At 38.9% G+C, this 25,167-nt stretch overlaps 1 long non-coding RNA gene across 1 annotated transcript; it reads left to right on the top strand.

Annotated features, from left to right (window-relative positions):
- The first annotated feature begins 5,377 nt into the window (after positions 1-5,377).
- On the top strand, positions 5,378-12,709 carry LOC132398902 (uncharacterized). The gene is made up of 4 exons (XR_009513836.1): positions 5,378-5,520; positions 6,631-6,763; positions 7,048-7,120; positions 12,300-12,709. It is a non-coding gene; the product is annotated as an uncharacterized LOC132398902 (long non-coding RNA).
- The last annotated feature ends 12,458 nt before the right edge of the window (positions 12,710-25,167 follow it).

Below are 25,167 nucleotides of genomic sequence, written 5' to 3'. Positions count from 1 at the left end.
TAATATTGGTATGATGGATAAATCTATTAATTTTATCTCTTGGAATACTAATGGTTTAAATCATCCGATTAAATGTAAAAAAAATATTTAAGGTATTCCATAGATTGAATGCTAATATTATTTTTGTACAGGAGACCCATATTAGGAGGGAGGATAATCAACGTTTTTTTAGGTTCTGGAAGGATCAACAATTTCACTCGAATTGTACCGCTAAAATTAGGGGTGTGTCTATTTTTATAGACCCCTCAATTTTGTTTACACATCATGAAACTATTTCTGATCCACAGGGCAGATTTTTGTTGATAACTGGTTCACTTTTCAATCAGAAAGTGGTTCTAGTTAATATTTATGCTCCAAATTTTGACTGCCCTGAATTTTTTAAACGTTTATTTACTTCCCTTCCTAATTTGAATGAATATATGTTGATAATGGGTGGAGATTTTAATTGTTGTTTGAATCCTTTGATGGATAGATCTAAACCTATTCGAACTCTTCCGAATAGATCAGCCTTACTTATTAATTCTTTTATGGTTGATTCAGGAATTACAGAAATATGGCAGTTTTTGAACCCTAAAGATAAAGAATTTTCATTTTTTTCACATGTATATCATAGTTATTCTAGAATTGATTATTTTCTTATTGATCATTGGTTATTAACGGATGTTATTGATTGTAAATATGATTCTATTACTATTTCGGATCATGCACCTTTGAAGTTATCTATTAAGATTCCGGACTTTTCCAATAATGTTAGATCTTGGAGACTTAATGCTACTCTGCTTCAAGACCCAGAATTTGTCACCTATATAAAAAAGCAAATTGATTTGTTTTTCTCAACAAACTATACTGAAGAAATTGACAGAGGAATACTTTGGGACTCTTTCAAGGCTTTTATCCGTGGACAAATTATTTCGTATTCCGCTGGTAAAAGGAAACAAAGATATTTAGATATTGCTTTATTAGTGGATAAAATTAAGGAAATTGATAAGATTTATTCCGTGACTCCTACCATAGAACTTTATAAGAAGAGAGTTGAGCTTCAAATGGAACATAGCTTATTATTATCTTCTTCAATTGAAAATCAATTAATTAGGACCAGAGCTCAATTCTATATTCACAGTGATCAAACTGGTAAACTGTTAGCTAATCAATTAAAAGCTATTTCGACTAAGCGACAAATTATTAAAATTCGTAAACAAGACGGTAATTTAACTACTGATCATAAAGAAATCAATAATACTTTTCAAGATTTTTATAAATCTTTATATCAATCAGAATTTGATGGTGACCTGTCCATGATGGATAATTTTTTTAACAATTTGAATATTCCTAAACTGATAGGTGAAGATTGTAGCTTGTTTGTTGCTCCTATCTTTATGGCTGAAATAGGTGAGGCTATCTCATCAATGAATTCAGGGAAAGCTCCTGGCCCTGATGGTTATTTTGTAGAATTTTTCAAAACTTTTTCTTTTTTGCTTTCCCCTTGGTTATGTGAAATCTTTAACGATGCATTTGCTAAGAAGAGATTACCTCAATCTTTTTATGAAGCTACTATTTCTCTAATTCTTAAAAAAGATAAAGATCCTACTTTATGTACATCTTATCACCCTATATCATTATTAAATGTAGATTCTAAGATTCTTACAAAAATTTTAGCCACTAGATTAGAAAAGGTACTACCACAGATTATTTCAGAAGATCAAACTGGTTTCATTAAGAATCGGTATTCTTTTTTTAATGTTAGAAAATTGATTAATATAATTCATACTTCGTCACCCACAGTCCCAGAATGTATTATCTCATTAGATGCTGAAAAAGCCTTTGATAGAGTTGAATGGACATATTTATTTAATGCATTGAGAAATTTTAATTTTAGTCCTAATTTTATATCATGGATTAAGCTAATATACTATAAACCTGTTGCTTCTGTTCTTACAAATAATTATAGATCCTCCTTTTTTCAATTATCTCGTGGTACGAGACAAGGTTGTCCTTTAAGTCTTTTATTATTTAATATTGCATTAGAACCTTTAGCCATTGCTATTCGTGAATCTCCTAATATTTTTGGTATTACCCGTAATGAGAAATCATATAAATTATCACTTTATGCTGATGACTTGCTGTTATATATTTCTGATCTTGATAGATCTATTCCCACTATTTTATCCTTGTTGGCTCAATTTGGTAGTTTTTCAGGTTATAAATTAAACTTAGATAAGAGTGAATTATTCCCTTTAAACGCGCAAACTTTATTGAATGACAGGATTCCATTTAAAGTTGTTACTGATAATTTTATCTATTTAGGTATTAAAAATTACCAAGAAATATAAAGATTTATTTAGACTGAATTTTAACCTATGCTTCTTCAAATACAACACCTTACTACAAGATGGTCTCCCTTATTCCTATCATTAGTTGGTCGGATTAATGCTATTAAAATGATGATTTAACCGAAATTTTTATATTTATTTCAAGCCTTACCAATTTTTATTCCTAAATCCTTTTTTGACAACATTGATTCAAAAATTTCCTCATTTGTGTGGCACAATAAAAACCCCAGGTTATGTAAAAGGCAATTACAAAAATCTAAAAAAGATGGTGGTTTAGCTTTACCTAACTTTAGATTTTATTATTGGGCGAATAATATCCGTAACCTAACGTATTGGAAATTAGATTTGGACTCATTATTGTGTCCGCAGTGGGTAAATTTGGAATGCAATGAGGTAAAGGGATATTCTTTATTCTCTGTTCTTGGTTCTTTTCTTCCTGCTGATTTAGTTAAATTCAATAAACAGATATCTAATCCTGTTATTAAACACACATTATGAATTTGGTTTCAATTTCAGAAATTTTTTACTCTGAAAAACTTTGTTCTTGATAGCCCTATTTTATTTAATTTTTTCTTTAAACCTTCCTTGACAGATCAAGCCTTTTAGCATATGGAAAAGGAAAGGTATAAAATGTTTTCGTGACCTTTTTTTTGAAGGTACTTTGATGTCTTTTGACCAACTTTCCAATAAATTTAAATTACCTAAATCTAATTTCTTCAGATATTTACAAATCAGAAATTTTTTACATAAAGTTTTACCATCTTTTCCCAACTCAACTTCAACGGATTTCTCAGATTTGATTTTTACCTTAAATCCTTGTCAGAAGGGATTAGTTGCTTTTATTTACAACATGATTATGAAGATACAACCAGAGATGTCTGATAGAATTAAACAACAATGGGAAAAAGAACTTCGATACAATATACCAACAGATAAATGGGAAAAAATTTTACAAATGGTTAATTCTTCTTCTATATGTGCTAAACATGCTTTAATACAATTTAAAATTGCACATAGAGCTTATATGTCTAAAGATAAACTTGCTCAATTTTATTCTCATATTAACCCTCAATGTGACAGATGTCATTCAGAAGTGGCTTCACTGACCCACATGTTTTGGTCATGTCCCACTTTACATAACTATTGGAAGGATATATTCGTTACCATTTCCTCAATTTGGAACATCGATTTACAACCTCACTTTATTACTGCAATTTTTGGTATACCAAATGAGGATGGTAATCAGTTTTCTCCTTCAATCAGACGAATGATTGCTTTTGTAACATTAATGGCCAGAAGGTCTATATTACAAAATTGGAAAGAAGTAAATCCTCCTACCACGTCTCAGTGGCTTTTTCAAACTATTTCTTATCTGAGTTTGGAAAAAATTAGAAGCAATATTTTTGACTCATCAATTAAATTTGAAGAAACTTGGGGACCGTTCATTCGACATTTTCATATGAATTAATTTGGCCTTTCCCAGACCTTCTCTCTGCTTATTCTTGTTCAGGTATGGAGTTCCGGAGTTCTTTGACACTATCATATACTTATAAACTGTTATTATTGCCCATGTTAGTTTTAGTTTAGTGTTTGTTTCACATATATATTTTCTTTCACACATTTTTAATTTTTTTTTCTTTTTCTTTTGATGATTATTTTTGTTTTTTTTTCATATATAATTATATAGACTCGATTGATTAATGTATTTTTTTTGTTGATGTTTAATAGGATATTATTATCCTATTGTCAATGTAATTTCAAGTCTATTGTATTCATAACCTATTCATTATTATGTTATGTTTTTTTATATTTATATGAAACTCAATAAAAAGATTGAAAAAGAAAGAAAGAAGAAGGTTCTAGCCAAAGAGCAATCCAATCAAGAGCTGGTGGAAGATGATGACATATCACAGACGTTCTCCATTAAGGGAATTCCCGCTAACCTTCTGGATAGGTGGCTCCCAGAATGACCTCTAGAGCCACCTGAGGATCCACCAAAAGGCAACTGCTTCAGAAAAGGTCATAACATTTGACTACTATTGAAAGAACTAGAGGAGTTCAATATGATATGTCTTTCTTGATAGATCCAGAGAGGCAATGGTCCTTGACATTCTTAATCCTTGCTGTGTTCTCTTCAGAGAGGCACTGATCCTTGATATTGTAGACTCTTGTTATGCCCAATTCAACACATTATTCAGAAAGGATTAGAAGTAGAATAACTAGTGATAAAAGGATTGGCCACTGTGGTGCTTGAAACATCCAAGGTTTATCTGCATGATCATGTTGTTTGGGAGGAGATTACTTTCCTCTGTGGTAAATTTTCTTTTGATCAAGATATTTCCCTGATAAGTTTTTAATCATTCTATTTCACCTATTTCACCAGACTGCATGCACGTTCCCAAAGCAACTAACCATCTACGTCTTATTCAACAAAATGTTATGATTCCTCAGACAAACTACATGAGACTTGTTGGATTGGGGTACTAAATTGCTATTTTTGTTGTAATTTAACTTCCTTATGCTTGTTTGTAATTTTGTATAATCACCTATATACATGTAATTGTTCAGTGAATTTTCCACTGGTTGCAGTCGCCTCTGTATTTCAGAGGAAACTTCTTGTTTTCATTGATGGGTCTCACTTTGCTTGAATCTGGCTATATTATCAGGTAACTGTTATCAGTGAAATTTCTGGTCTCTCAGTCTGGTCTGGTAAAACCACAACTACTTTTTAGTCTTTTTTTTTAATTTTCTCTTTCGACACTTCTTCTTCTTTGCTATTATAACACTTAATAAAACAACTGTAAGCACAAGTTTTATGCCTCACTCCTGACCTCCAAAGAACCTTTGCTTGTATTACCTACAAATAATCTGTAGATTTCCAAGACATGCTCATTGTAGAAAATGGTTGACCTGAAACAATCTGTGGTTGCCTTTATGGCAGTTATTTAGTTTATAATAGTTTCGCTTAGTAATTCGTTTGTTAGCATTTTCTAGTTAAAGTTAGGATTGTTTAAAGTAAATTCGTTGTCTGTTATATATCACGGCATGCGATGTTGTCACAAACGGTTTCGCTGCGTCCTGTGGGAAAATACCGGTTTGGAGAAACAGGAAGGAGGAGGCCACACATGTGCGAGTCCAGCGCAAGAAAGGTTGTCTTTCTACGCACTAGAAACATAATGGGAGCAACGCCGTAAGTCATGAGATAATCGATATGTTCAATTAAAATGTTAACGCCGATCCTGTTAAAAGTAACGACGGTCGATAAGGTTTATGTTTTCGTTAGTTAAAGAGTTGCAGATAGTTTGTGTTGAAGTGTATTTAAAGCAGTCAATGGCATAGGTGGATTCTGACTGTATGCTGCACTTTAATGTAATGTAGTTGTTGTAGTTTTACTTTTGCAAGTATTTACAATGTAAACGTAATATCAAGAAGGAAACAAATGCTGTACAAATCTTGTATTGTTTTATCAACAGTTTTCAGCATATGTTAACGAGGAAGAGTGAACAGTAGATGGTTAATCTTACTGCGACCCTGTTTTCATTGACTACGGTTTATCTCGGTGTTCAGTTCAGCGTTATCTTACACGTCGAGCGAGAACACTACACAATCCTCAAATGGTCAATTGACAGGGATTGGATGTTGCTCATTTATTCTGATCTGATGGAGGTTTATGACTACAAGAGTACATGTGAATCTTGGGTACAAATTTATGCAGAAGCATTAGTTATGATCTGGTTAGACATTGGATAAAGACAGTGTGCTGTCTTTACGACAGTTATTTAGTTTATAATATTTTCGCTTAGTAATTCATTCAATAGTATTTTCTAGTTAGAATTAGAAGTGTTTAAAGTGTATTCATTGCATGTAAAATATATCGGCATGCGATGACGTCACATCCGGTTTCGCCGCGTCTTGTGGGAAAACACCGGTTTGAAATTAGCGCGAGGGTGGGGGCTTTCCACGAGGCTCACCTGAGCAGAAGCAGTTTTGCAGGCATGAGAAATCACAGTGAGAGCAACGCTGTAAGTTAATAGATAATCGATATATTGAACTAAGATGTTAATGCCGATCCTGTTAGAAGTAACGACAGTAGATAATGTTTATGCTTTCGTTAGTTAAAGAGTCGCGGATAGTTTGCATGGAAGTGTATTTAAAGTAGTCAATGGAGCAGGTAAACTCTCCCTGTATACTGCACCTTAGTGTAATGTAGTTATAGTCACCTTTGCAAGTATTTACACTTGAAATGTGATATTAAGGAAGGAACAAATACTGTATCAATCTTGTATTGTTTTATCAACAGTTTTCACCATATGTTAATGTGAAGAGTGAACAGTAAATGGTTAATCTTACTGCGATCTGGTTTGCATTGGCTGTGGTTTATCCGGACGTTAAATTCGGCGTTTCGTTACACCCGAAGGAGAACGTTACAGACAGTGAGTCTCTAAGCTTTTGTATTGGGTTTCACTCCATAAATTTAGTAGATTGTAGTAAACATATATGGACAGATACCGAGAATGCTTGCTTGGCATCCTAAAAAAATTACTGAGAACATATATTGTCATGTCCTTCTAGCCATTAAAGTAGCAAATGCAATCATCTGCCGAGGGCAGATCAATCATTGGTAAGCCAAAAATTGCAGTAACAAGGTGAGGTTGTACATCAATATGCAAAACTGTAGAAAATATATAAAAAATATCTTTCCAAATTTTTTTCCAAGAGAGGACAAGACCAAAACATATGAGTCAGAGAGGCTTCCTCAGATTGACATCTATCTCAAATCGGATTTACATGTGAGTAAAAATGAGCTAATTGATCTTTAGACATTCAAGCCCTATATACCACTTTAAGTTGAATTAACATATGTCTAGCACACATAGAAGAAAAATTAACTAACTGAAAAATCCTCCCACTACATCTCAATGGATTTCTCAATGCATATCCTGTTTAAATTTAGAAAAAATTAGAAGTGGTACCTTTGACTCCTCAGTTAAATTTGAAGAAATTTGGAGGCCTATTATTCAATACTTTCACAGAATGTAATCTGACCTTTTCCGACTCCTTTATATGATTCATTAATTTGAGTAGAAGAGTGGAGTTGACGACACTAATAATTTTTTTGATGTAATAGAATAGCCCAATTAGCTTTTTTTTAAAGTTTAGGTTTAGTTGTATTTAGTTTAGTATATTCTGTAATTATTTTTTTTAAATTTGTTTTTTTTTCCCATCTTCTTATTTTTTTTCCAGTATTCTGTTTATATTTAGTGTTTGTGAGGTCTATTATATGCTGTTACCTATAATTTTTAATGTGATGTGTGATGAGCAAACCAGGCTGAGATGGGGTCCAGAGTTGACCCCCCTGTGAACTATGCTGCTAACGAGAGAGAGAGAAAAAGAGGGGGGAGGCATCCTGCTGCAGGTAATGATAATAAGAGAGAGAGGGATGATTTAGTATTATGGCTTCTTCGCTAATTGTTTACTTTGCTCCAAGGACGCTTTCCTTGCCTGCTCATGTTGATTCCTGCTGAGACAGCAAGGTGGTAGAAGGTGATGGACAGCTGATGGATGGCTGGTACCCCATCAGGGGAGATAAAAAGCAAGTCTGCTGACAGACTGACACGCCATGGGAAACTGAAAGAGCACCGTGCACCCACAGGAAGGTGGGGGTTTGGAGAATTAATTTAGGGGAAATCAATCAGAGGTTCACAGCGTGTGAAGGCAGACTGGTGTGTCCACCTTAGCCTGGGTGACAGGCTTACCTCTGAAGAACGGTCTGGCTTGGTATGGAGGGGTCACAGTCGGTGACCACAACAGGACTAAACTGAACTGAACTGAACTGACCTGAACTCTGCACCATTATAAGACTATTCAGTTACCCCTAGACTTTGATAGAGCTTGGTTTTGATTCCTATTTCCACACTTCTATATATATCATTGCTAACCTGTTTTATATATATTTGCATTTTATAGTACTGTATTACTTAGTATTACTAATAAACACTAGTAGTTACAGAAATACCAGACTCCAACGTATTATTCCATTTCTGCTGGTTTGGTAACCAGGTCACTGCGTTTACAAATTGGGGGCTCGTCCGGGATATGAATATTATATTTGGGGGCTGTTTGAATTGATTGGGGTAAATTCCCTTATTAGTTCTGGTGTGGAAAGACAGCAGAAATGGACATTGGTAAGTTTTTGGCGGAGCCAACCTCGGAGACATGAGAGGATGCCAGGAAGTTGGAATTGCTGAGAATTGTGAGATGGTTGAAACTTTCAAAGGAGAAACAGACAATGAGGAGGTTGGAGATGCAGAGAGCCATAGCCAAGTATTATGTATCCAAGGAAGTGTTTCAGATAGAGGAGTTAGAGCTGTTTCCTGAAAGTAAACCTAGTGGGTTTGAGGTTCAGATTCAGATGGAGAAATTAAGAATAGAGGCCGGGGAGAGGAAAAGGATAGATGAGTTCCAAGTAAAGAAGCTGGAGGCTGAAGAGGCTGAAAGGCAGAGAGAGGATGCATAGAGACAGAGAGAGGAAAGGGAAAAAGAGAGGCAGTTTGAGCTGGCACGGATTAATGCATTGCAGGAAGGGAGACAGGTAGTAGACCCAGTCAGGGGGTTCAAGGTTAGTCAGGAGGTTAAGTTGGTTCCCCCATTTGAGGAAATGGATGTCGATAGGAATCTCCTAAATTTTGAGAAATTTGCCATGAATCAGGACTGGGTGAAGGAGAAGTGGGCTGTTTTACTGCAGAGTGTACTTAAAGGGAAGGCCCAGCAAGCCTATTCAGCATTGTCCACAGATGAGGCAAAGAATTATGATGAAGGAAAAGGGGCTATACTGAGGATTTACAAGTTGGTTCTGGAGGCTTACCAACAAAGGTTCCGGAATTTGAGGAAGCCGTGGGACTGCATGTATCTAGAGTTTTCCTGTGAGATGCAAATGTACTGTGATCGCTGGTGTGCCTCGAAAGGGGTCAGTGAGGATTCTGACAAATTGAAACAGCTGATGCTGAATGAGCAGTTTAAAAGCTGTGTCCCTGAGGGTATGAGGACCTATCTAGATGAGAAAGAGTCAGAAACCCTGGCCACGACTGCCAAGTTAGCGGATGAGTACGCTTTAACTCACAAGGTAAAATTTTCTCTGAGCAAGAGTTACCAGAGGGGTAGTAGGGATGGTCGAGAGAGCCCACCGGTGAAGTCAGAGAATAAGCCAGGGACTGGTGGAAAAGGTAAGGAGGAGGAAAAGCAGTCTGGAAGGAAGTTCCCCAGCTTTACATGTTATAATTGTGGGAAAGCTGGTCACATAGCATCTAAGTGTCTAGCTCCAAAGAAAGTGACAGGAAAGGGAAAGGCACCAGCCCCAAATGCCTGCATTAAGCCAGCTGAAATGCCGCTAAAGGAGGAGAAGCTGAACCAAATTCAGGAGGAATGGGAGAAATTTCTTTTGACCAGGTTGATACCTGTGAAGGAGGGGTCAACCTCAGTGCCAGAGAATCTGGAGAGACACTGGGGCTTTTCAATCCTTAATCCTAAGTAGTGTGTTGGACCAGTGCTGAGACCGAGACTGGTGACATGGTGATAGAAGGGGTTGGAAAAGGGACCGAGGCAGTACTGTTGCATAACATCTTTTTGAAGTGTGATTTGGTATCCAGACCAGTCACAATGTTTTTACCATCCCTGTATCAGAAGGGGTTAGAGGACAGTGACACTAAGGAGAGTAAGGGGGCCAAAGCAGATTTATTGTTGTCAAAGAAAGACATTGTGAAGAAACAGAGCAAAGATGAGACACAGATGTGACAGTTGGAAGGTCCAGTGTTGGACACTGATGATTTATGTAGCTTGAATGAGCTGTTTGCAGTTGAAGAATTTAAGGAGTGTGTTCCCGATGATATAAGGGCATTCTGAGATAAAAAGGATGCCATTACCTTAAGGGAGTCTGCTGGGTTAGCAGACAATGTTGTTTTAACCCGCAAGGTTGAGTTTACTCCGGATGGGAGTTGCCCAGAGAGGAGCTGGGAGGATCAGGGGAACTTGGAATTTGAAACGGGGAATGGTATTGGAAGCCTAGAAGAGGCAGATGTCCCATTGGCCTGTATTCAGGTTGTTGAGGTACCTGTGGATTCACAGGGTACTGAACCTTGTGTTGAGACTCAGGAAAGGTCTGAGGTATCTGACTTGGTTAAAAAGGAATGCAGTCCTTTTGTGTCAGGTGGACTTGGTTCAGTGAGTAAGGGGTTAACCCCGGCAACAGTGGAAAGTGAGGATTCTCAGTCACTTGTGTTAGAAGGTGTTCTAAAAGTTAGTGATGAGATGAAAGCTGGTGATGGGAATATTATAGAAGATATTGAAAAAGGTGTTACTGGACTTTTGAATAAGGTAATGTTAAAATCTGGATTGGTTTTAGAAGCATTGACCATGGTGAGTATAGGAGTTGGAGTGCAATGTTAAAATTGTACAAGGCATTAGTAAGGCCGAATTTGGAGTATTGTGTACAGTTCTGGTCACCGAATTATAGGAAAGATGTCAACAAAATAGAGAGAGTACAGAGGAGATTTACTAGAATGTTACCTGGGTTTCAGCACCTATGTTACAGGGAAAGGTTGAACAAGTTAGGTCTTTATTCTTTGGAGCATAGAAGGTTGAGGTGGGACGATATAATGAGGAGGATAGATCGAGTTGACATGGATAGGCTTTTTCCATTGAGAGTAGGGGAGATTCAAACAAGAGGATATGATTTGAGAGTTAGGGGGAAAAGTTTAAGGGTAACATGAGGGGTAACTTCTTTACTCAGAGAGTGGTAGCTGTGTGGAATGAACTTCCAGTAAAAGTGGTAGAGGCAGGTTCGGTATTGTCATTTAAAGTAAAATTGGATAGGTATATGGACAGGAAAGGAATGGAGGGTTATGGGCTGAGTGCGGGCCATTGGGACTAGGTGAGTGTAAGCGTCGGCATGGACTAGAAGGGCCCAGGTGGCCTGTTTCCGTGCTGTAATTGGTATATATGGTTATATGAAGAGACAGTGGTCTGGTAACAAGATGCCTGTTAATCTGTTACAGTTTGTTTTGGAATTTAAAGATAAACAACTTGGTGATGTTGTTCAAGTATGTGATTTGGAGAGGCAAAACTTAAAGTTTTGTTTTGACCAAGGGGGATCACCTGCGGGTGTTAAACTGGAAACCAATAGACTTAAGGATCTTGAAGATAAAATTAATAACTTGCTTAAAATTAATGAGTTGTTTGGAAGTTCAGCAAATGGGCTTAGTTTGGAAAACAGTAGTGATAAGCTAGCACCTGTTCAGGGGGTCTGTGAAGGCCTTATCCAAGCTGGTAAGCAAGCAGATCACGTGACGGTTAAGTGTTCTGTGTCGAAGTGGAAAAGGAGCAATGATTGACCAAACGCCACTTTGAATAACAGGATCTGGTTCTGCAGGAATTTGACTTTTTTTGTGACAAAGCATGTGAAAGAAAAAGACAATATCATGGTAGACTGACTGGTTGAATGTTAAGTTTAAAAGTGAAATAGAGATTAGTATTTGTATATGCTTCTGTAATTTACTACATGATAATCACACATGTATTAGTTTAAACTCTGTAATATACACCTAAGTTAAAAACTATTCCACTGTAGAAAAAGAATTACTGTCACCTATTCTGGTGTTACAGAATTTTGAGGTTTATATTTGTCCAGCACAGAAGCCCTTAATAGTTTATACTGATCACAATCCATTGGTATTTTTGACTAACATGAAGGCTAAGAATAGGTGACTGCTGAGTTGGAGTCTGATGTTACAAGAATTTGATATAAAGATACAACATGTAAAGGAGATTGACAATGTAATTGCTGATTGTTTATCTAGGTATTAGATTTGAAATTATATCTGTGTTACTCTGTTGGTTAATGACTACTTATATATTATATTAGTCTCTGTAACATGCATCAATATTGAATTTTCCCACCGTAAAAATTCTTTTAAGGGTGGAGGTGAGATGTGTGATGAGCAAACCAGGCTGAGATGAGGTCCAGAGTTGACCCCCCTGTGAGCTATGCTACTAACAAGAGAGAGAGAAGAAGAGGGGGGAGGCATCCTTCTGCAGGTACTGATAATGAGAGAGAGAGGGATGATTTAGTATTATGGCTTCTTCGCTAATTGTTTACTTTGCTCCAAGGACACCTTCTTTGCTTGCTCATGTGGATTCCTGCTGAGACAGCAAGGCAGTACCAGGTGATGGACAGCTGATGAATGGCTGGTACCCTGTCAGGGGAGATAAAAAGCAAGTCTGCTGAGACACAGACAGACACACCACGGGAAACTGAATGAGTGTTGTGCACCCACAGGAAGATGGGGTTTGGAGGATTGATTCAGGGGAAATCAACCAGAGGCTTACAGTGTGTGAAGGCAGACCAGTGGGGGCTTGTGTGTGTGTCCACCCTCACTTGGGTGACAAGTCCACCACTGAAGAATGGTCTGGCTTGGTATGGAGGGGGCACAGTTGGTGACCACAACAGGACAAGAAGACAATGGAAGGTTTGCCTGCAACTGCATCACCTCTCGCTCTGTCCCTCTCTCTCTCGAATGGTACAACAGCAACTACCTCAACCTAAACTAAACTAAACTGAACTGAACTGAACTCTGCACCATCATAAGACTATTCATTTACCCCTAGACTTCGATAGAGTTTGGTTTTGATTCCTATTTTCACATTTCTGTACATATCATTGCTAACCTGTTTTATATATATTTGCATTTTATGGTACTGTATTACTTAGTTTACTAATAAACACTAGTAGTTACAGTAATACCAGACTCCAACGTATTATTCCATTTCTGCTGGTTTGGTAACCCAGTCGCGGGGTATGTGACATTACTCATATGTTAACTGCTAACAATGTAATCTCACTCCCTTTGTACTATTATGACTAAAGGGTCGCCAGACTTGTTCAAAATTAAAGGATGTATCAAATGTTCAGCTTCTAATTTTCTCCAAGCTTAGACATGACATAATGGAGGAGAGCCAATAGAAAATAGCAGGTGGGTTAGATTCTTTCCAGTGTAGCAAAATAGCTCTCCTAGCCAGTAAAGTTGAAAAAGCTATCACATGTTGAGCGGAAGCAGATACTTTGCTTGCTTCCTCTGGAATAATCCCAAAAATTGCTGTAAGTGGATTAGGTTGAACATCCATATCTAGAAACTTTAGATAATATTCCAAACACACCCCTCCAAAAATTATTTAAACTTACACCTGACCAAAACATATGAGTTAGTGTAGCCACTACTGCATTACATCTGTCACAGATAGGGCTTATATTAGGAAAATATGTGCCAATTTATCTTCGTACATATAGGCCCTGTGTACTATCTTAAACTGAATTAAGATATGGCGTGCACAGATAGATGAATTATTGACTAAGTAATAATTTTTACTCCATTGATTATCTGAAAGTAGAATGTTGAAGTTCTACTTCTCAGGTGTGTTAAACCCTATCATTAGGCGACATGCGAGCATTCATTAACTGTTTATAAATGATAGCTATTAGTCGTTTTTGAAAAGGTTTAAACTGAAAAATAACACAAGCCAAATTTAAAGAGCAGGGCAAGGGGTAACTCAATAAAAAATCACGTAAAAAATTCCTAACCTGTAAATATCTGAAAAAATATGTATTAGAGATATTGTGGCGACCCATTTCCTGGCACATCCGAACCGGCTCACAATTAGCCAGCATTCCGGCTAAGGGAGATAGCCTACGGGGGTTTGCGAGCACAGACCCTTTGGAGCCTCTGTGCCATGGGGGGCAGGTTGAGGGAGGCTTAAAAGCAAGGCTGGGTATTTCGAATAAAGTTTTTTCTTCGACTGCAGTAACCGACTCCGTGTCGTAATTTTAGCGCTGCGTGTAGCACACCGCTACAATATCATATTTATCCATTAACTGTGAAAAAGACTTTAAACTGTCTTGTAAAAACAAATCTAAAAAAGTTTTTATTCCCTTAAGTTTTCATGTTAAAAAAGCCTTATCCGAAGTTGATGGTTTAAAAAAAGAAATTAGAATAAATATTACTAGAAAGTAGAAAATCATTTAATTCAAAAAAAACTACGAAATTGAAACCAAATTTTTAAAGCATGTTTAACAATAGGGTTGAGAGCTTGTCTACCTATTCTGGAGAGCGAAAACGGAAGAGGAGCTCCTAATAAAGAAGCTAACGAAAATCCCATTACCAAATTTTCCTCCAGCTGTAACCATGAAGGGCGATCTTGGTCGCCTATATCATAAATCCAAAAAGTAATATAACGAATATTAATTGCCCAATAATAAAATCTAAAGTTTGGTAAAGCAAGTCCTCCATCTTTTTTTGATTTTTGCAATGAAAGTTTATTCACTCTAGAGCTTTTATTCTTCCAAACATAAGACAAAATCAGAGAATCTATTTTATCAAAAAATGTTTTTGGAACAAAAGAGGGAACTGCTTGAAATATATATGAAAATTTTGATTTAATTTATTTTTATTTATTTGCTTTTCTTTATGCTCTTTGGGGAAAATCCTTATCCATGAAGGTTCGGAGATGACTGGAAGGATGTTTTTTTTTCCTCTCTTTTTTTTCTAATTTTATCCTCAATTGGACTGCCCAATCTTTCTTTTTCCTTCCTTTTTATTCTTTCTCTTTTTTTTGTTTCAGTTTAGTTAGTGGTTTTTTTTTTCTTTATCAATAAAATTTCCAATCTTTCTTTTATGATTACTATGAGGAGTTGTAGTTTTTTTAACCATTGTATATATAACAGCATAATATTTTACCTATTTGATTTTGACATTATATACTTTCTGTTTTTATTATTGCTGCTTATATGTATTTTATATTAACTATTTGCTAAACTCCTCCTCCAATTTGTATATTCCTTATTTGAAAATCAATAAATAGATTGAGAAACGAAATGTACTATTATGACTGACTGTTATGTATCTATTTTTGAAAGATTCAATAAAAAGATTGATAAAGGAAGATTGTCGTGTCTTTGAAGCTGAGTCTGTAGGCTGCGGAATCAGTTCAGAGTTGAGTTGTTGACATTTCATGTTGAGACCCTTCATCAGGGCTTCCTCCATCAATCTGGATTTTGCTCCCAGATGTTTCACAAACCACTCTCTCAAAATGCTATGACCACTTTAGAGATTAATTCCCCCCCCCCCCAGTGTAATTTGTCGAAAGCCAATGCTCCACATTTCCCTGTGGTGAATTATTTTTCTAATTCTGCTAGCTTAGATATGTTCTTCACCGGTCTTTTCCTCTCTGCTAGATTTTCCACACCCTCAGTGTTTCTGGTTGGTAATAGGAATGATAAAGTAGCTTGATTTCATTTGATGTATTTATACTTAACACTTTGCAAGCAACACAGTGGCTCATGGAGAAGAACTGCTTCCTCTCAGTCCTTAGAACTGGGCTTCAATCAGGCCTCTGGCCCTGCTGGTGTGGAGCTCCCAACTTCTATCTATGGCTCGTTGTATTCCTTCTGGAGTGTCCATCTTCCACCCACATCCCAGAGACATGGCTACAGTGTTAATAGCCTGCTGTAAACTAGAACAGTACAGCATAGAGCTTTCAGAATCAGAATCAGGTTTAATATCACTGGCATATATCATGAAATTTGTAGTTTTGTGACAGTAGTACATTGCAATTCATAATAACAATACAAATGTATAAATCACAATAAGAAATAGTTTTATAAAATAAAATGAATTAAGTAGCGCAAAAAGAGATCAAAAATAGTGAGTAGTGCATGTGGGGTTCGTTATGCATTTAGAAAGAAGTTGTTCCTGAAACATTGAGTCTTTATCTTCAGGCTCCTGTGCCTCTTCCTTGATGGTAGCAATGAGAAGATGGTATGTCCTGGGCGATGCGGGTCCACAATGATGGATGCCACCTTATTGAGGCATTGCCTCTTGACAGTGTCTTTGATGCCAGGGAGACCAATGCCCAGAATGGAGCTGGGTGAGTATGAAAATTTCTGCAGCTCTTTTTGGCCGTGTGCAGTCGCCTCTCCATTCCCGATGGTGATGCAACCTGTTAGAATACTCTGTGTGGTACATTGATAGAAAATTCCGAGAGCCTTTGGTGACATCCCAAATCTCCTCAAACCCCTAAAGAAATATAGTCGCTGTTGTGCCCTCTTTGCAATTGCATCGATATGTTGGGCGCACCAGAGATCTTCAGGGATGTTAACACCCAGGAAACTAAAATTGCTTTCCCTTTTCACTGCTGATCCCTCGATGAAAACTGCTGTGGGTTTCTTTGAATTCTCCTTCCTGAAAACCACAATCAATTCCTTGATTTTACTGATGTTGATGTTGCAAGGTTGTTATTCAACACCACTCAACCAGCTGATCTATTTCACTCCCGTGCACCTCCTTGACACCATCTGAAATTCTGCCAACCATAGTTGTGTCATCGACAAATTTATAGATGGCATTTGAGCTATGTCTAGCCACACAGTCATGAGTGTAGAGAGAGAGTAGAGCAGTGGACTAAGCATGCATCCTTGAGGTGCGCCAGTGTTGATTGTTAGTGAGGAGGAGATGTTAGTTCCATACTGACTGGAGTCCCTCAATGAGATAGTCAAGGACCCAGTTTCAGAGAAAAGTACAGAGGCTTAGGTTTTGGAGTTTGTTGATCAGAACCGAAGGTATATTTGTGTTGAATGCTGAGCTGTAATCAAGAACAGTATAACATAGGTGTTAATATTGTCCAGGGGATCCAAGGGCTAATGGAGATCCAGTGAGATTGCATCTGCTGTAGACCTATTGTGGCAAATGGCAAAATGCAACTGGTTAAAGTCCTTCCTTAGACTGGAGTTGATTCTGGCCATGACCAACCTCTCAAAGTACTTCATTGTACTAAATGTGAGTTTAACTGGGCAATAGTCATTAAGATAGCTTACCCTGCTCTTCTTGGGCACTGGTATGATTGTCACTCTTTTGAAGCAGGTGGGAACCTCCGGCTACAGCAGTGAGAGGTAGAAGATGTCTGAACACTCCCAGCAGTTGGTTGGCACAGGTTGTCAGTTTTCTTCCAGTTACACCATCAGTGCGTGGTGCCTTTTGAGGGTTCACCCTCTTGAAAGATGTTCTAACATTGGCCTCTGGGATGAAGATCACAGGTTTACCAGATACTGCAGGGATTTGCATTGGTGTAATTTTATTCTCCCTTTCAAACTGTGCATGAAAAGCATTGAGCTCATCTGGGAGTGAGGCATCACAACCATTCATTATTTTAGGTTTCGCTTCATAGGAAGTAATGACCAGAGCTGACATGCATCCAATTCCATCTCCAATTTCAATCAGAATTACTTTTTCTCTCTTAAAAAAGTCTTCAGTAGGTCATACTTGGACTCCTTGCATCGTTCTGGATCACTGGTCTTGAATGCCACAGATCTAGCCCTCAGCAGACTTACGAATCTCCTGGTTCATCTGCAGCTTTGGGTTTGGATAAGTCAGATATGTTCTCAAAGACACACACTCATCCACACAGGTTGTAATGAAGTCGGTGACAACTGTAGTGTATTCATTCAGATTGAAAGATGAATTGCTAATTATTGTCTAGTCCACCCAATCAAACCAGTTCAGTAAGTGTTTCTCCACCTCCCTTGATAATGCCTCCTTGGTCCTCACCACTGGTGCTGTGGTCTTTGGTCTCTGTCTATACACTGGAAGCAGAAGTACAGTCAGCTGATTGGACCTTCCAAACTGTGATGGCATGGTAAGCATTCTAAATGGTGGTATAAATATCACAGCCATGGACTCTGCCGCTGGGTCTGTGTCACTTCACAGGTGAGCTGCGGAACAGGATCAGCAATCGTGCCTGAGAGTATGAACATCCCACCCAATTAGTGCTTTATTGTGATGGTATTTAACTCCCTTCCTCTTGTTTCAGTCTTGCCAAATCTTGACCAAAAGCACTGCAATGTCAATGCTCCCTGCTTGCCTTCATCCTTGTTCTGGGGAGGAAGACTATTGCTTAGACTGATGTTGCAAAGAAGTAGTATTTGATTAGTATTAAGTTTCTGCTTCTGAGCCATAGAGTTGCCATTAGCTTATATCGATTTGAGAGTTTTAATTAAGGTCCTGTTGGCCTAACATTTATTGTTTTCCTTTTAAAACTGCATAGTTCCTATTAAAAATCAGTGAACTGTTAATCCATATCAATGTCTCCCCCTCTACACTTGGGCTATCACTGCACATCCATGTTGGCAATGCTCGACCACTGAGAAAGTGGATCATGTGGAGAGAGAACAGCTGTCCATGGCCCTGACATTAACGGCTCACAGAGGAGAGACGTTACAGTCCGTTGAGGCTGTGTTGACAGGGGTGACTCATGCATTGTGACAACTACTCGGACAATGACTAGCCCAGCCTGAACTGAAATTAGTGGATGGGCAACTAAAGTCAGTAAGGTCTGGGTTGGTCAGGGCATCTCACACAGTCTGACAATTACTTGTGGCAAACCCAGTCCAAGCAGGAAGAACAGATGTCAGCCCTTGCAGTGACAGTTTAGCAACTTACCCCAGAGAATGGGCAGTGATTACTGCTCTCATAGGCCATGGTTCATGAGTTAAATACTGACACCCAGCATCAGGTTACAGCTATTACCCCTCATGCTAATGCAATTCGGCAGCCTTCAGCTAGGTCAATCTCTCTCCTAGCTTCTCCCACATTGTCTTCTTTAACAGCCTCATCAACCTCGGCCACTAATGCCCTGACTTCTTTGACTGGCTCAGAACCAAGTATTCCTCCACCAAGCAAAATCTGTGGAGAAACTGAAGGCTGCAGGAATTTTATTATCCAGTGTGAGCTGACTCTCCAAGTGTGACCCTAACTTTCCAGCGTGACCCCGATGTCTACAGGAACTTTATTATTCAGTGTGAGCTGACTCTCCAAGCCCAGGCAGGTTGCTTCAGCCAGGATGCTGGGTGTAAACTGGCTTACATGGTGAATCTTGTCAATAGACCCCCACCCAACCTGTTCAGCCCTCTAGGGAACAAAGTTTCCCTGAAGCCAAGTCATTCGAACAACTTGTAGTTGAACTCAAAAGAATTTTTGATCATCTGGTACGGGGTCAGGCAGCATCTATGGAAATGAATACAGTTGACATTTCGGGCCAAGAGTCAATGGGTTTATAATAGACATCAGTAGACAAGCTGTCTCCAAAGACAGAGACAGAGAGATTGAGAAAAGGGGGGGGAGGTGTCAGTAATGGAGGAGATAATTTCGAGGGCAGGGTGGAAGTTGGAAGCAAAATTGACGAGCTCTGCATGGGTGTAGGAAGCAGCACTGATGCAGTCGTCGATGTGGCATAGGAAAATTGTGGAGTGTCAGGAACATGTCTAGCATGTCCAGAGGGTTCTCAGCTGGCTCCTCAAGAACAAGCTTTATGACAACCAGAGAATGGTGAACTCCATAAAGAGCAAGTGTCATTTCTAGACTATACATCCACCCATTCCAGTGTTCAAATAGACCCATGAGAAGCTCAGGCTGTCACAGAGTGGCCTAATCCATCTTATCAAACAGGTGAGGAACTTCATAAGGCTGGAATACTTTTATCACTGCTTTATCAGAAACTTCAGTTCCATCATAGCCCCCATAAGTACACTCACCAAGAAGTCCTCTGCAGGACTCCTATGGAGAAGTGAAGCAGACCAAGCATTTTCAAAAATAAAGCAATGCTTCACCACTGTCCTGGTCCCACAACAGTCAGGCCATCCTGTCTATTCATTGTTGAGGTTGATGCATCAGATGTTGGCACTGAATCTGTGCTCTCGAAACGCTCTTCTGTGGATAATCAGCTGTACCCCTTTTTCTTGTTCCTGTTGCTTGTCTGCTGCATGTGTAAATATGATATAGGGAACTGAGAACTTCTGGTTGTCAAGGAGGCCCTGCAAGCATGGCAACACTGACTGGAAGGGGCAGAGCACCCCTTTCTGGTATGGACAGATCACAAAAACCTCTCCTACATTTGTGACACTAAGAGACTGAACTCTCGTTAAGCCCCTTAGGCTCTCTTCTTCACCTGATTTAATTTCACCATCACCTACCACACTGGCAGCAAGAATACCAAGGCCGATGCTGTCTCCCACCAGTTTGTCATCTCTGAGGACAATGCCAATCTACAGCCCATCCTTCCTCTCTGGTACGTTGCTGCTCCAGTGTTCTGGAGAATATGGGCAGAGGTAAGAGTTGTCCAACAGGAATATCCAGGCTCAGATGTGGAACTTCCCAAGCAACTGTTTGTCCCTGCAACTGTGCGCCCCAGAGTGTTGGACTGGAGTCACTCTTCCCATCTGGTTGGCCATCCAGCACACTACTCCCAGTTTTGATGTTTCAATGTACATGTGACAAATAAAGCTAATAATAATAAACTTCCCCTCAACTCAGTCCACAAACTCTTGCCCCAAATCCTGACACTGTAATCCCTTAGTTACCCTCAGCTAAGGAAATATCCTTCTTTCATCCAGTCTGCTGACAAAATATTGTGCAGTTTCAAAAACATCCCATTAAACTTATCTAAATTCCAGTGAAAAGAGGTCTGCTTGTTCCAATCTTTCCAAATTTAACAAACCCGATAACACAGAAATTAGTTTTATGAACTCTGGCTGCACTCCTATGGTAAGCAAATCCTTTCTCAAGTTAGGGGACTACAGCTCCACTTAATGGTCCACATGCAGTTTCAGCAAGAGTCTGCATATTTTTTCACAATAAATTCTTGTTGCTGTACTCAAGCGAATGCCAATTCACAATTGCCTGCTGTCAGTGATTGGTGCACTTCCACATCCCAGATCCCTCTGCAAATCAGTTTCTCTCCATATATCACCAGTTCAGATATAACACCTTGACTTTATCATGAATTTATTCCAGGTCACTTTTGACAGTGACTCCAATGTTCTTTGAAGTGCACTCCAGATCATGAAACCACTTCTGCTTCAAAGTTCAAAGTAGATTTATTATCAAAGTATGTATGTATCACCAGATTAATTTCCTTACAGGCACTTGCAGGAAAATAAAGAGAACACAATAGAATTTATGAAAAAAAACTATACCTACGAAGACTGACAAACATCCAATGTGTAAAGTTTACAAATAATAGATAACAAAAGGATAAATAAATAAATAAATAATAATGAGAGCATGAGTTATAGAGTCCTTGAAAGTGAGTCCATAATTGTGGAGTCCGTTCCACTTGGAAACCTCGATAAAATCTTAAGCATAGTTTTAAACTTGCATTGGACGATTTGATAATGATAACACGTATTCAATGTAGCATTTTTTGAATAGTCACCATATTGGCTATCTTTTCCTCAAGGGGTTGAAGCTTGATGTCATAATGCAAAGGTCTGTGGATGTAGCATAACATGTGGGTTGAAATGCAGCTTATGACCTAATGACCTTGATCATCCTGCCCCCACATGTTTTGCAATCTGTGTCAGGCATTCAGGAATTGATTCTCCTTCTAGAAAATGAGTAATTACCATTCTCTGAGCAGACCAACTGAAGGGCATAGAGCTGCAAGTGATTCATTTCCTGAATTTCAACAGGAGTGTGGCAAGATGCCTTAAATGCATCATTACTGGTCTTGCAAGACTCATGAAGTTTCTAATGGAAAGTGAAATGCTGAAAAGCACAATGGCTTGCTATTCCCATCACTGTTACATGTCAAATTGTCAGCAAAACCAGAGAACTGATTATTGACTATGGTAGGAAGAAGCTGAAGTCTTCATTAGGGGATCAGAGGTGGATAGGATCAGTAACTTTAAAGTCCTTGGTGTTAACATGTCAGAAGATCTGTCCCGGGACCAGCATACAAGTGCCATCACTAAGATGGGATAATGTTATCTTTATTTTCTTAGAAGGTTCTGTGATCAATCCTTCAAGTGGGGAAGTGGGGTAACAAGTAGGAAGCCTTATTTGAGGGAAATGCTCTTGCTGAATAACAGAACAGATCCAAGGATAACAACTTTGATAAATTATTTGTAGGTACACAGTGGATAGTATCCTAACTGGTTCCATCATGGTGTGGAGTGCAAACATCAATGATCAGGAATGGAATACTGGTGAACACAGCCCAGTTTATCACAGGCAAAGCCATCCCAACTTTTGGGCACATTGACATAGACTGCTGTCACAAGAAAACAGCATCTACCATCAAAGACCCTTACGATCCAGGCACCATGCTCTCTTCTCACTACTACCATATCAGCCATCAACATATTGAATGGGGAGTCAGTTGAAAAGATTGAAAGGTCCTCTACTGCACATATTCTCTATGTTGCTATGTATCTATCTGACTACTGTGAGCCCTGCGCACCTGTATTTTGTTAATTGTCTTACCAGGAGTCGTTAAGTCCTTGTGCTTTCTGTTTAATCTTATTGAGTTTACTTTGAGTGGTACTATTTCCATGTACTGTGATTATTTAAAGCGGATTCCTGCTACAGTGCTTATCACGGGGTCATTGTGTTTCGATAATGATTGGTATTGAGGTGGTCCTCGGTCTGATGTACTGCACTGATGTAGTGTTGGAATTCATAAGTATAATCTCTTGTTTCTGTCTCTGCGGGGGAGTCTCTCATTCCTCGGCACCCGGGTACAGTTGTTTGTCAGCACACACCATGACATAAACTTGCTTTGTTGAATGCCGGGATTGGAGACCCACAAAGCATAGAAACATAGATACATAGAAAACCTACAGCACAATACAAGCCTTTCGGTAAACAATGCTGTGCTGAACATATACTTATTTTAGAAATTACTTAGGGTTACCCAAAGACCTCTATTTTTCTAAGCTCTATGTACCTATCCAGGAGTCTCTTAAAAGACCCTACTGTATCTGCCTCCACCACCATTGCTAGCACCCCATTCCGCACACTCACCACTCTCTGCAAAAAAAAAACTTACCCTGACATCTTCTCTGTACCTACTTCCAAGCAACTTAAAACTGTGCCCTCTTGTATTAGCCAGTTCAGCCCTGGGAAAAAGCCTTTGACTATCTACATGATCAATGCCTCTTATCACCTTATCAACCTCTATCAGGTCACCTCTCATACTCCGTCGCACCAAGGAGAAAAGGCCAAATTCACTCAACCTATTCTCATAAGGCATGCTCCCCAATTCAGGCAACATCCTTGTAAATCTCCTCTGCACCCCTTCTATGGTTTCCACATTCTTCCTGTAGTGAAGTGACCAGAACTGAATGCAGTACTCCAAGGGGGGTCTGACTAGGGTCCTATATAGCTGTAACATTACCTCTTGGCTCTTGAAGTTAATCCCATGGTTGATGAAGGCCAATGCTCCGTATGCCTTCTTAACCACAGAGTCAACCTGCGCAGCTGCTTTGAGCATCCTGTGGACTTGGACCCCAAGATCCCTCTGATCCTCCAAACTGCCAAGAGTCCTACCATTAATACTATATTCTGCCATCATATTTGACCTACCAAAATGAACCACCTCACACTTCTCTGAGTTGAACCCCATCTGCCACTTCTCAGCCCCACACCGTCCACAACACCTCCAACCTTTGTGTCATCAGCACATTTACTAACCCATCCCTCCACTTCCTCATCCAGATCATTTATAAAAATCAAGAAGAGAAGGGGTCCCAGAACAGATCCCTGAGGCACACCACTGGTCACCAACCTCCATACAGAATATGACCCATCTACAACCACTCTTTGCCTTCTGTGAGTGAGGGAGTTCTGGATGCACAACGCAATGTCCCCTTGGATTCCTTGCCTCCTTACATTCTCAATAAGCCTTGCATGGGGTACCTTGTCAAATGCCTTGCTGAAATCCATATACACTACATCTATTGCTCTACCTTCATCAATGTGTTTAGTCACATCCTCAAAAAATTCAATCAGGCTTCAAAAAATTCAATCAGGCTTATAAGGCATGACCTGCCTTTCACAAAGTCATGCTGACTATTCCTAATCATATTTTGCCTCTCCAAATGTTCATAGATCCTGCCCCTCAGGATCTTCTTCATGAACTTACCAACCACTGAAGTAAGACTCACTGGTCTATAATTTCCTGGGCTATCTCTGCTCCATTTCTTGAATAATGGAACAACATCTGCATCCCTTCAATCCTCTGGAACCTCTCCTATCCCCATTGATGATGCAAAGATCATTACAATCTCCTCCCTCCCCTCCCACAGTAGCCTGTGGTACATCTCATCCATTCCTGGAGTCTTATCCAACTTGATGCTTTCCAAAAGCTCCAGCACATCTTCTTTCTTAATGATTATATGCTCAAACTTTTCAATCTGCTGTAAGTTATCCCACAATCGCCGAGATTCTTTTCTGTAGTGAATACTGAAACGAAGTATTCATTAAGTACAGGTGTCCCCCATTTTTCAAACGTTCACTTTACATCAACTCGCTGTTATGAAATACCTAGTTAGTTACCTGCTTTTGCTAACAGAAGGTGTTATCACTGTTATGAAAAAAGGCAGCGCGTTCTAGCTGGCTTTGCTAAAACACGTGCCTGTGAGCATCTGTGCTTTATGTCTATTTTTTGTGTGCAGCTGTTAGCAAGATGAGGTCTAAGGTATCAGAGAAGCCTAAAAGAGCACCCAAGGGTGTTACACTTAGCGTAAAACTGGACATAATAAAGTGTTTCGATCATGGTGAAAAAAGTAAGGTTATAGTGAGCTTGGCTAAGAGTTTGTGGAAGTTGACGAAGATAATATTGAAGCAGGTTTGGATTCCCATGACCAAAAACTAAGAGGTGAAGAGCTGACATAGAGGAAAGGATAACAATTGAAACCAAACGCAGTAGCGAGTGGCCCGAAAGTGAAGTCATCCAGGAACTG

The sequence above is a fragment of the Hypanus sabinus genome, chromosome 9 (assembly GCF_030144855.1).
Source record: "Hypanus sabinus isolate sHypSab1 chromosome 9, sHypSab1.hap1, whole genome shotgun sequence".
NCBI lineage: Eukaryota > Metazoa > Chordata > Chondrichthyes > Myliobatiformes > Dasyatidae > Hypanus > Hypanus sabinus.
The sequence above is the reverse complement of the archived record's forward strand: the minus strand, read 5'-3'. Positions and strand labels throughout refer to the sequence as shown.